Below are 12,563 nucleotides of genomic sequence, written 5' to 3' on the forward strand. Positions count from 1 at the left end.
GTGACCATGAGCGCCACTGTGTCTCCCTGCCTTGCTCCTTCAATCCCCCTCTGAGAGCAGCCAGAGTGACCCTTACGAAGACAAACCCAAAGTCTCTCCGTGCCCCCCACGTCCTTCCACCCTTCCTATGGCCCACAGAGCACAGCTTCCTGATCCTGGCCACCTCTACCCAGCTTCCCCACCTGCCACACTCCTCTTGCCTCACCCAGCCCCAGGGATTGCTTTCCAGGGATACCGCTGGCATTGCTCACACCTGCTGATCCCAGGCCTGTGGCACTTAGGAACCCGACAGTGTGATGCACCTGCTCCCGGGCCCAGCAGGAGTCCAGAGGCCCAGGGGAGGCACAGGACCCAGAGGATGGGACAAAGTGGGCAGGACTGGAGCCATCACCTCTAGGTCCAAACCCAAACATTGCCAGACACTAGCTGTGGGGTCCCAGGCCACAAATGGTCTGGATGTGCACCTGTCCACAGAAGTCCCTGTTCACCATCCCCTTGGCTACTGTTCCCTATATTGTAGCAGTGCTGCCTCACCAGCCTGCTTGAAGTTTGACGCGACTCTAGCTGGGTGAGAAGCATTTAGGGCAGTGGCATGCAGTCTCTGCTGTGTTAGCTCGTGGTTCACCAGAGTTGGACGCGAGTCTAGCTGGGTGAGAGGCTTGTAGGGCAGCAGCGGGCAGTCTGTGCTGCATTAGCTCGCGGTTAGCCAGAGTTGGATGAGAGTCTAGCTGGGTGAGAGGCCTGTAGGGCAGCAGCGGGCAGTCTGTGCTGTGTTAGCTCGCGGTTCACCAGAGTTGGACCCAAGTCTAGCTGGCTGAGAGGCTTGCAGGGAGAGCAGTCTGTGTTGTGTTAGCTCGCGGTTCAGCAGTGGATACAGCCCTGGAGTTTCCTACCCACCTCGAGACACTGTTCTGAGAGTCACCTTAGACACCGCTCGCCACATGTGAAAACCACCTAGGGATGCTTGTGATTCCCCCAAAAGTGTTTATTTAAACTCCTCCATACGCCATGAAGTTCAAAGCCACCTCCAATCCACACAGGCCCGTCGCCTGCCCCCGCTCCACTTCCATGTCCTCCTGGGGATGGACACGAGCAGGGATCTCGCCTCGTGCATATCACGAAGATGTCGGCTGGGAGATAGAATTCCAGTTCTCTCTGATTTTGCAGGACGAGAGCTGCAGCTCACAGAACCCCACCACTGCCTCACTTCCACCTCCCTCTCCAGTTTTACATACCCGCCTTAGCCTGGTGGAGCTCGACCAAGGGTGTCCCTTTGCTCAGCACAGCCTGCTGGGGCCGGGGTGTCCTCCTGGACTTGCTCACGATTCTGCTGACCGTCTTGCCATGTGGCCAGCATGCTCCTTAAATCCTGTCCCTCCTGGGGGCTCCTGTTAACAGGCAGATCTTTCAACCTTGGAGTTTTTTCTTCAAACGTTCTCACAAATCCTTTACTCAGACACCTCTTGAAGAGGCTTGCATTGCTTTTCCTGGCTGTGATAAAAGCCGCTTTTAGCCGGGCGCGGTGGCTCACGCCAGTAATCCCAGCACTTTGGGAGGCCGAGGCGGGCGGATCACAAGGTCAGGAGATCGAGACCACGGTGAAACCCCGTCTCTACTAAAAATACAAAAAATTAGCCGGGCGCGGTTGTGGGCGCCTGTAGTCCCAGCTACTCGGGAGGCTGAGGCAGGAGAATGGCGTGAACCCGGGAGGCGGAGCTTGCAGTGAGCCGAGATCGCGCCACTGCACTCCAGCCTGGGTGACAGAGCGAGACTCCGTCTCAAAAAAAAAAAAAAAAAAAAAAAAAACCGCTTTTATAAACCTCAGTTTTTCATGAAATCTTACCTGGCTGTTTCATTCCTTTAGACAATTCTTCCAACTTCAAATCAGTGTCTTCATGGCAAGGTATTCCTGGCTCACGCTGAACAAGGAGGAGTGGGCTCCTTAGTCTCCTAGAGAAGGAGGCGGCCCAAAGGACGCACTGCCAGGACAGCAGGTAGAGCTGGTCCTGGGCCTCAGCCGGGCTCAGTAGCCTTGGCCTCAGTGGCACCCCAGTGCCATGGGCCTTGAGGGGAGCTGAGCTCCAGGGAGCTCCAACCACTGGTGAGGCCTCAGTACTGGGCCCTGAGTGGCTGACGTTTCTGTGCCCACCTCACGTAGGGACAGCCCCCTCTTCATTCGCAGGTAAATCCTGACCTGGGTCCTCCACAGAAAGACATGTTTCCACCTGGGCTGGGGTCTCAGACTTTCTGTTTCAGGGTAAGGATGCTCCACTTTTGGCTCCACATATCTGGCTTCTGTTGTCTTCTGATCCTGTTTCTTGGTCCTCCATTTATTGTATTATAATTGTGTTTGTACTGTGGTGGGTGAGAGGCACCAGAGGGGCCACGTGCCACCTGCTGGGACACTGCCAAGAGCTAGAGTATGGCCAGGGCCAGGGTCAGGGATGCTGGGAGGCGATGGACAGCCAGGGCGAGGGTCATGGGTGCTGGTAGGCAATGGATGTCCAGAGCCAGGGTCAGGGGTGCTGGGAGGCAATGGATGGCTCCTGAGGTCGCCATCCACACTCTGCAATGTCTGTGCTCACGTTGCTGTAGAACAGCGTGGTGGGCACCTGGGGACTGCTGGGAGGCTTTTCTCATCCACCAGGCAGCAGCCACTTCCAGCTGGGTCCTCTGGTCTTGTAAGAGGTGCTGACGACAGGCACATAAAGACACGGGGAACCGCAGGGGAAACTGTGGTGCTGGATGCCAGGTGGGCAGATGGGTGGGACTCCAGAGGATGACAAATGTGGGTCAAGGACACTCTTTGCTGAGCCAGGGGCCCCGTTCAGAAACCATGGCTTTAGAGTCCGCGGGTGGGTAGGAGGCTGCCGGGTCCTGAGCTGTGGATGGGTGGTGGCCCTCAGCTGACCAGCGAGTCAAACGCAGAGACCTGGGATGGAGGTTCTGATGGTGGGAAGGGGTCCAGGGGGCTCTCCATGTTCAGCAACGGTTGCCTTTGCTGAGTGGGGAGTCCAAGGTGGACCCAGGGACTTAGGATATGCAGCAGGGCCCCAGCTCGTGGGACTTTGTACAGGTCTCTGAGGAGGTAGTGCAGGGTCTGCAGGGGGAGTAGGCTGGAGGCTCTGGGCTACGGGTCGGGTGGGACAGGGAGGGCTTGGACAGTGTCTGAAAGCAGGTGGGCCTCACTCTGGGTCAACAGGGGCTCTTTGCCGAGCACAGAGTCCACACAGAGACCTTGGATGGCAGGTCTGCAGCTGGGCAGGGGTCCTGGACATGGGGCCTGTGGTACTACCTAGGAAGGGTAAAGGTGTTTGTGGACATGAGGGGGGACAGCAGAGCTCAGGTGAGTGGCCCAGGTCCGGGGCTGAGGGTGCGGTGCAGCACGAGGAGGAGTGGGCTCCTTAGTCTCCTAGTGCAGGTCCTAGCTTGTAGCCCCACCCCTCACAAAGCTCTGCCCTGGGGGTTCCAAAGTGACCTTGACCCTGGCTGAGAGCTTCATGCTTCAGCCATTTCCTCCACTGCTAGAGCTTCTGAAGGTCATACCCCTGGGTTTGAGGAATGGGGACCTCACCAAAAGGAAGAGCAGGTGTCACGTGGGTGGGATTCGAGTGCCTGGGCCAGGACACAGGAGACCAAACTCCAGGAGGAGGAAGGTTCTGGCCCAGGGGCCAGGCAACAGGGAAGTGGGCTACCTGCCTGAGAACGTGGATGTTGCTAGCTCCTAAACAGCACCCGCCCCACGTCCTGTGTTGTCGTCCGTCCACTCCCATGGCTGCAATCAGCAGCCAAGACTTCAGCCCCTTTTGCTGGCAACGCTGGTGTCATGGTGATTTCTACAGCCAAGAAGACAATCCGGTTTGTGCCTAGACGTTTACTCCTCGACCTCCTCGGTTTCTGTTGCAAACGTTGTTGGTATTCCCAGCAGCAGCCTGTTTCTTCTGCACAGAATAATGATACTACTAATAAATGGAAATGGAAATTGTTCCAGTCTCCTGATACGACGGGCTCTGAGGAAGTCAGTCTGTCCTCAGGGAATGTGCCAGGACTGAAGGACGCCTGTGATGAGCCTCCCCTTCCCCTTTGCTAGGACTGTTGGGGGTTTGACACGGTTCTGGCCAATAGGGCCTGAGGTGATGTCTGCCGTAGGAGCCAGGTGATATCTGGGAAAGTTGCATCTCTTTAGCCAAAAAAAGGCAAAGGGTGGGAATCGGGCATCACTCTTTGCATATGGCCTGGCAGGGTGAATATTCAATGTTAGGAGCTGTAGCAGCCAAAGTGAGACCATGAGAAAAGAGATAAAGAAAATCCCAAGAAACTATGTAGCTACGGCCATTGTCCAGTCTCCACTTTCTCTCAACCCTCTTCATCATCTTAGCACCCACAGAAGATAGGTCATAATCCCCATCACCTCATCAACTCACTTTACCCTCCAACTACACAAAAGGGAGGCATACTAATCTCCCAACTCACATTCTCTCAACCCTTTTCACCCTCCCAGCAACCCGCAGAAAACATGTCACCATCTCCTTGGTCCATGAACCTACCTGACCCTACCAACAACCACAAAAAAGATATGGCATTGTCTCAATGTTCCATCAACCCACTGTAACTTCTCCATCACACAAAAGGAAGGAGTGTACTCATTTTCACCTCCTATCAACCCATTTCAAACGCCCATGTTGTCATAATCTCCATTTTCTATCAACCCATTTCACCTTCCCAACCTTCCAAGAGGACAGCACTGTTATAATTTCATCATCCCATTGATCTAGTTCAGCCCACCAACCATGCACAGGAAAGAAATTTCAATTATGCATCAACCCATGACTTCCACCGGAACACGCACAGAGGAGGCCTGTCATAATCTCAGCATAACCTCAACTCATTTTGCATTCTCCCATTACAGTGAGGGAGCTCTTGTAATATTCTCATTTTCCACGAACCTACTTGACTCCCTGAATAATCAATTGTCAAAATCTCCATTTTCTTTCTTTCTTTTTTTTTTTTTTGAGACAGAGTCTCGCTCTGTCGCCCAGGCTGGAGTGCAGTGGTGCGATGTCAGCTCACTGCAAGCTCCGCCTCCCGGGTTCATGCCATTCTCCTGCCTCAGCCTCCCGAGTAGCTGGGACTACGGGCGCTCGCCACCTCGCCCGGCTAGTTTTTTGTATTTTTTAGTAGAGACGGGGTTCCACCGTGTTAGCCAGGATGGTCTCGATCTCCTGACCTCGTGATCCGCCCGCCTTGGCCTCCCAAAGTGCTGGGATTACAGGCGTGAGCCACCGCGCCCAGCCCAAAATCTCCATTTTCTATGACTGATTTTACTTTCCCAACTGCCCATGAGGAAGACATATCGTCATCTCAATTCCAATCAATATTCTTCTGGCTCTTCAAATCCACAGAGATGGATTATCATAATCTCCATGGTTCATCATTCCACTTCTCTCTTGCAAACACCACAAGGTGTTGTCATCCATTTTCCGTCAACCCACTTGGCCCTCCCAACCACCCCTGGGGAAGGCATATCATAATCTCCCTTTTACGTCAATTCTCTTAAATCTCCAGCTACTCATGAGGAAGGTGCTTGCCATCATAATCTCTATTTCCAAGAGAGGAAAAGCAGGCCCAGAGAAGATGAGCTTCTGGTCACAGTCACCCAGCTGGTGAGTGGACGTTTTAGAGTCAAACCCAGCATCTGGCTCCAGAGTCCCACGCCCCATTCCCTCCTGGTGACAGGTGTGCTCCATGGGACTCTTACGAAGATGGATGTCAATGTGCTGCAAAAGATGCCAGATAACAATCTGATGAGAAAAGTGGAAAACTATCTGAGCAAAACCTAGAAGTTGGGAATGGGAGCAGAGATGAGAAGTAACAATTTTAAAGACTTCACAGCAAAGTGGGGAGCATGAGGAAGAGAAAGCTTTCCAAGGATTCCATCTGGATATAGGCACGGAGGGAGGAGGCTCATGTGTGGACTCCTTGTTTGTAGAAAGTGACCACTAATGCTAAGTTCTCAACCACTCTGAACCCTGCAGTCCATTCATGACCTGAAGGCACCTGGGTTTAGCTGCATGTTAAAAATTTTTATATGTAGTATTTCTTATTGTCTAGTTCTAAATCTTTTCAGCTCCCACTGTGATTCATTCTTTGGGCTATTAGTCAAATGTGGTTTTATGATTTTACATTTTCAAATGTTTGGTGATTGTTTCTTATTCTGTTGTCATTGCATTTGGTCAGAGAACATGACCAATGTGATATAGATTCTTTGGTATCTTTTGAGATTTGGTTTTGTGGGCTGGTAATGTGTTCATTGTTTGTTAGTAAACATTCCATATATGCTTGAAAATAATGAATTATTCAATTTGGGGTATATATATCTTTAGAATCATGCTTGTTCATTGGGTTCTTCAATTTTTCATGACCTGATTAATTATAAAACTATCAAATCTATCAGGTATGAAAGACATATATTACCATAGTTTTACAATAATAGTTGGTGACTCCAATACCCTATTCTCAATAATGGATAGGACAATCATACAGAAGATAAGTAAGGAAATAAAGGATTTAAGCAACACAATAAGTCAACTAGATCTAACACACATCCAGACATTCTACCAAGAACAACAGCAGCATACACATCCTTCTCAAATAAGCATGAGTCATTTTCCAGGATACACCATCTGTTAGGCCACAAATTAGGTCTCAATCGATTTTAAAATGTAGGTATCATACAAACTCTTCTCCAACCACAGCAGGATAATGTTAGCAATCAGTAACAGAAGTAAAACTGTTAAATCCACAAATTTCTGGAAGTTAAACAACACACTCTTAAACAACCAATAAACCAGAGAAGAAATCACAAGGGAAATAAGAAAATACTCAGAATGAAAATGAAAACGCAGCAGACCAGCACTTACAGGATGCTACAAAAGCAGTGCCACAGGGGAAATTCATAGTTATAAATGCTTACACTAAAACACTAGCAAGATCTCAAACCAGCAACCTAACTTTACAACTTAAGAAGCTAGAAAAAGAAGAATAAATAAACCCAAAGCTAGCAGAAGAAAAGAAATACTGAAGGTTAGAGAATGATAAATGAAATAAAGAATTGAAAAACTATTATAGAGAAAAATCAATAAAATCAAAAGTTAGTTATTTGAAAGGTCAAAAAAATTAACAAACCTTTCACTAGATGGACTAAGAAAATAGAAAACTCCAGTTACTAAATCAGAAATGAAAGTGGGCACATTACTACTGACTCTACAGAAATTTAAAAAAAAAATTGTAAGAGAGTACTATGAACAATTGTATGCCAACAAATTGGATAACATGGGTGAAATGAACAAATTCCTAGAGACACAAAATCTACTGAGAAACAAATCAGGAATAAATAGAAAGTCTTAACAGAATTATAACTAATGTGGAGATTGAATCAGTAATCAAAAATCTGACAAAGAAAAGCCCTGGACTTGATGGCTTCACTGGCAAATTCTTCCAAATATTTGATGAAGAATACCAATTCTTCTCAGGCGCTTCAGAAAAACTGAAGGTGAAGGACTACTTCCTAACTATTCTATGAGGCCAACATTATCTTGATGCCAAAGCCAGACAAAGACACTATAAGAAAAGAAAACTGGGCTGAGTGTGGTGAATCACACCTGTAATCCCAGTACTTTGGGAAGCTGAGGCAGGAGGATCACTTGAAACCAGGAGTTCAAGACCAGCCTGGGCAACATATTGAGACCCCATCTCTACAAAAGAATAAAATAGGCTGGTGTGGTGGTGAATGCCTGTAGTCCTAGCTACTTGGGAGGCTAAGGTGGGAAGATCACTTGAGCCCAGGAATTCCAGGTTGCAATGAGCCATGATCACACCACTGCACTCCAGCCTAGGCAGCAGAGCAAGACCCTGTCTCTAAAAAAAAAAAAAAAAAAAAAAAAAAAATTAAAAGAAAACTACAGACTAGGGCTAGGCACAGTTGCTCATGCCTGCAACCCCAGCACTGGGAGGCTGAGGTGGAAGCTCAGGAGTTCAAGACCTGCCTGGGAAATGTGGGGAAGCCCCATCTCTACATAAAATACAGAAATTAGCTGGGCATGGTGGCATGTGCCTGTAGTCCCAGCTACTCAGGAAACTGAGGTAGGAGAATGGCTTGAGCCAGGAGGTATAGGTTGCAGTAAGCCCAGATTGTGTCACTGCACTCCAGCCTGGGTGACAGAGCAAAACCCTGTCTCAAACAACAAAACTACAGAACTAACATCCCTGATGAATATAGATGTGAAAATTCTCAACAAAATGCTAGCAAACCTAATTCAGCAGCATATTAAAAGGATTATACACTACGACCAAGTGTGACTTATTCTTGGAGTACTAAGATGGCTCAATTGAAAATGGATCAGTGCAATACACGACATTTCCAGAAGGGGAAAATAATCCCCCACATAACCATCTGAATTGATGCAGAGGCAGCATTTGACAAAATTCCACACATTTTATGATTTAAGGAAAAACACTTAACAAACTAGGAATAAAAGGAAACTGCCTCGACATCACATAATAAAAGTCATATACAAAAAACCCACAAGGAAGGGTGCCTGTTTCCTCACTGCTATTCAGCATAGTACTAAAAGTGCTAGCCAGAGCAATCAGGCATGAAAAATAAATGAACTAATAAGTGAATTCGGCTAAGTAGCAGGATACAAAGTCAATACATTGTTCATGCTAGCTAACAGTGAACAGTTTGAAAAGGAAATTATGAAAACAATCCTACTTACAGTAGCAGCAAAAAAATAAAATATTTAGGAATTAGCTTAACCAAGGAGGTGAAAGACTTCTGTACTGACAACTACAAAAAAGTTGCAGTAAGAAATTAAAGAAGACATAAATAAATGAAAACACATCCCATGTTCATGGATTGGAAGATATCAATAGTACTCAAAGCGATCAACAGATTTAATTCAATCCCATCAAAACCACAAAGTCTTTCTTCCTCAGAAATGGAAAAACCCATCCTAAAACTCATATAGAACCTCAAGGGATCCCAAATAGCGAAAGCAATGTTGAAAGAAAAGAAAGAGGACTCACACTTCCTGATTTCAAAACTTACTACAAAGCTACAGTAATCAATAATTTAGTAATCTGGTAAACTTGCTACAAAGCTATAATCAATAATATAGTAATCTACAGTCTGTCTTCATGCCAGTGTAGCACCCTGGACCTACATGTCTGTCTTTATGCCAGTACCACATTGGCACAGAGACAGACACATAGGTCAATGAAATAGAACACAGAGTTCAGAAATAAACCTTCACATATATGGTCAAATAATCTTTGACAAGGTGCTGAGACCGTTCAGTGGGGAAAAGAATAGTCTTTTTGACAAGCAGTGTTGGGAAAACATGACATTAATTTACAAAAGAATAAAGTTGGACCTTTTGCCTCACACCATATACAAACTACAAAGACCTAAATGTACCACCTAAAACTGTAAAACTCTAAAAAACAATAAGACAAAGCTATACAAGTTTGGATTTGGCAATGATTTCTTGGATATGACAACAAAAGCACGGGCAAAAGACAATGTGAACAGAGTAAACAGGCAACTTTCTAGATGGGAGAAAATAGTTGCAAGTTGCATATGTGATGAGGAATTAGTATCCTTAATACGTAGAAAACTCCTAAAACTCTACAACGAAACAACAAGCTGATTCAAAAATAGACACATGACTTGAATAGACATTTCTCTAAATAAGTACTCAAATGGGCAATATGCATATAAAAAATGTTTGACATCGCCATTCATTAGGCAAATGCATATCTAAACTACAATGAGGCGAGGGTATAGTGGCTCAAACCTGTAATCCCAGTACTTGGAGAGGCTGAGGGATTGCTTCAGCCCAGTTCAAGATCAGCCTGCATGACATAGTGAGACCCCCGTCATGTCTCTAAAAAAAAAAAAATTTAAAATTAGCCAGACATAGTGGTGTATGCCTGTATTTCCAGCTACTCAGGAGATTTGAGGTAGGAGGATCACTGGAGCCCAGGAGGTCAAGTCTGCAGTAAGCTATGATTGTACCACTTACACTCCAGCATGGGCAACAGAGTGAGACCCTGTCTTAAAAACAAAAAACAAAACAAAACTGCAATGATATACCACCTGACACCATTAGGTTGGTTACTATATTAATAAAACAAACAAGCAAACAAAAAAACACACAAAAATTCTAGAAAATAGCAAGTGTTGGTGAGGATGTGGAGAAACTGGAACCCTTCTGCACCATTGCTGGGAATGTGAAATGGTACATCTATGATGGAAAACAGTATGGAGGTTCCTCAAAAAATTAAAAGTAGAATTACCCAGCAACTGAATTTCTGCACATATACCCCAAAGAATTGAAAGCAGGGTCTCAAAGAGATATTTGTATGCACATGTTCATAGCAGCATTATTCACAATAGCTAAAACATGGAAGCAACCTGTATTAGTCCATTTTCATGCTGCTGATAAAGACATATGCAAGACTGGGTAATTTATAAGGAAAAAGAGTTTTAATGGGACTCAGTTCCATGAGGCTGGGGAGACCTCACAATCATGGCAGAAGGTGAAATGCACATCTCACATGGCGGCAGACAAGAGAAGAAAACTTGTGCAGGAAAACTCCCCTTTGTAAAACCATCAGATCTCATGAGACTTATCCACCATCATGAGAACAGCATGGGAAAGACCTGCCCTCATGATTCAATTACTTCCCACTGGGTCCCTCCTATAACACATGGGAATTGTGAGAACCAAAATTCAAGATGAGATTTGGGTGGGGACACAGCCAAACCATATCACAACCCAAGTGCCCATTGATGGATAAATGAATAAGCAGAATGTGGTATAAACAATGGGATACTATGTAGCCTTAAAAAGGGATAAGATTCACCCCATCTCTACTAAAAAGAAATACAAAAAATTAGCCGGGCATGGTGGCACCCGCCTGTAATCCCAGCTACTCAGGAGGCTGAGGCAGAGAACTGGTTGAACCTGGGAGGCAGAGGTTGCAGTGAGCCGAGATCGCACCACCGCACTCCAGCATGGGCAACGGAGCGAGACTCTGTCTCAAAAAACAAAACAAAACAAACAAACAAGGGATGAGATTCTGACACAGGCTGCAACATGGATGAATCTTGAGGACACTGTGCTAAGTGAAATAAGCCAGTTGCCAAAAATACAACTACTACAGAATTCCACTTATATGAGGTGGTTAGACTAGTCAAATTATAGAAACAGAAAGTAGAATGGTGGGTACCAGGGCCAGGGGAAGGGAAATGAGGAATTATTGTTTAATGGAGACAGAGTTTCAGTTTTGCAAGATGGGAAGAGTTCTACACAGATGCATGGTGGTGATGGTTGCACATCACAAGTGTATTTAACACCACCAAACTGTACACTTAAAATGATTAAGGTTGTAATTTTAAGTTATATGCATTTTACCACAAACTTTAAAAGTTGAAAAAAAGAAGTGAGGGCAGTCGTTGCACTGGGGAGAAGGAGGAGGGCAGTTACTGGTGGGGCTTTGGAGGGGTTTTTGACACAGTGTTCCACTTTCCAAACCAAGTGGCAATTACACAAATATTGCTTTGCTTTTTTTAAAAAAGATTGTGGCTTTCTTCTTCCTAGAAGACTGTGTGTTGTCCTCTTGTCAGGCGTGCTTTGTTGAGAGAAGCTGCTCCATGGGAGAGCCTACATGGCTGGGAGCTTAGGGTCCCTCTGCCCAACAGCCCATGAAGAGTAAGCTCAGATGCAGACTTCCCCAGGCAAGCCTTCAGATGGCACCACAGATGCTGTGCCATTGTCCTAATTGCAGTCTCGGGAGAAGCCAACATGCAGAGGACTCAAGCCATGCCTGGATTCCTGACTCATGGAAATGGTGAGATACTGAATGTTTTTTAAGCTGCAAAGTTTTAGGGAATTTTATTATGCCCCAATAGATAACAAATAATGCTATGTATAGAATACTGTGTTACTACTTACTTTATCTTGAGACTTTAAAAAAATAGATATTTGAATATTGCTTGGCTTTTATCATTGTAATTGATAAGGCTGCTTTCATGATAACTGCTTTTGGTGTAATCTGAGTGGTTTTCTTTTTCACTTTAAATTTTTTTTTTGTCTTTTGTATTCTGTAGTTTTACTCCTAAATGTAGAAGTGTAGTTTCATTTTTTTTCCCCCAGTTCAAGTCTCACAGTGTTCCTGAATCTTAGGATTCACATTTTTCATGAAGTATAGAACTTTCTTGTCATTATCTTTTTAAATACTGTTGCTTCCTCATTCTTCTAATCATTCAGAACGGAACTCTCAAAGATGTTTGGGATCCCCTCATTCTGTCATCATGCTCTCTGCCTCACACCAGAAGTAATTTCTGCATATATCACAAATTCAGCTTTCAGCTGGGTCTAAATTGCTTTTTAACTCACTCATTGAGTTAATTTTAGCAAGTATGGTTTTCCGTTCTAGATATTCCATTTAGTTCTTCAAAACTGCCTATTCTTCCCCCATTCCCTTGCAATCGTATT

At 45.6% G+C, this 12,563-nt stretch overlaps 1 protein-coding gene across 1 annotated transcript in view; it reads right to left on the minus strand.

Moving 5' to 3' along the window:
* Positions 1 to 12,563, minus strand: part of MAEA (macrophage erythroblast attacher, E3 ubiquitin ligase) — a 182,014-nt gene that overhangs the window by 91,506 nt on the left and 77,945 nt on the right. The window lies entirely within an intron of this gene.

Source organism: Macaca thibetana, chromosome 5 (assembly GCF_024542745.1).
Source record: "Macaca thibetana thibetana isolate TM-01 chromosome 5, ASM2454274v1, whole genome shotgun sequence".
In the NCBI taxonomy this organism is placed as follows: domain Eukaryota; kingdom Metazoa; phylum Chordata; class Mammalia; order Primates; family Cercopithecidae; genus Macaca; species Macaca thibetana.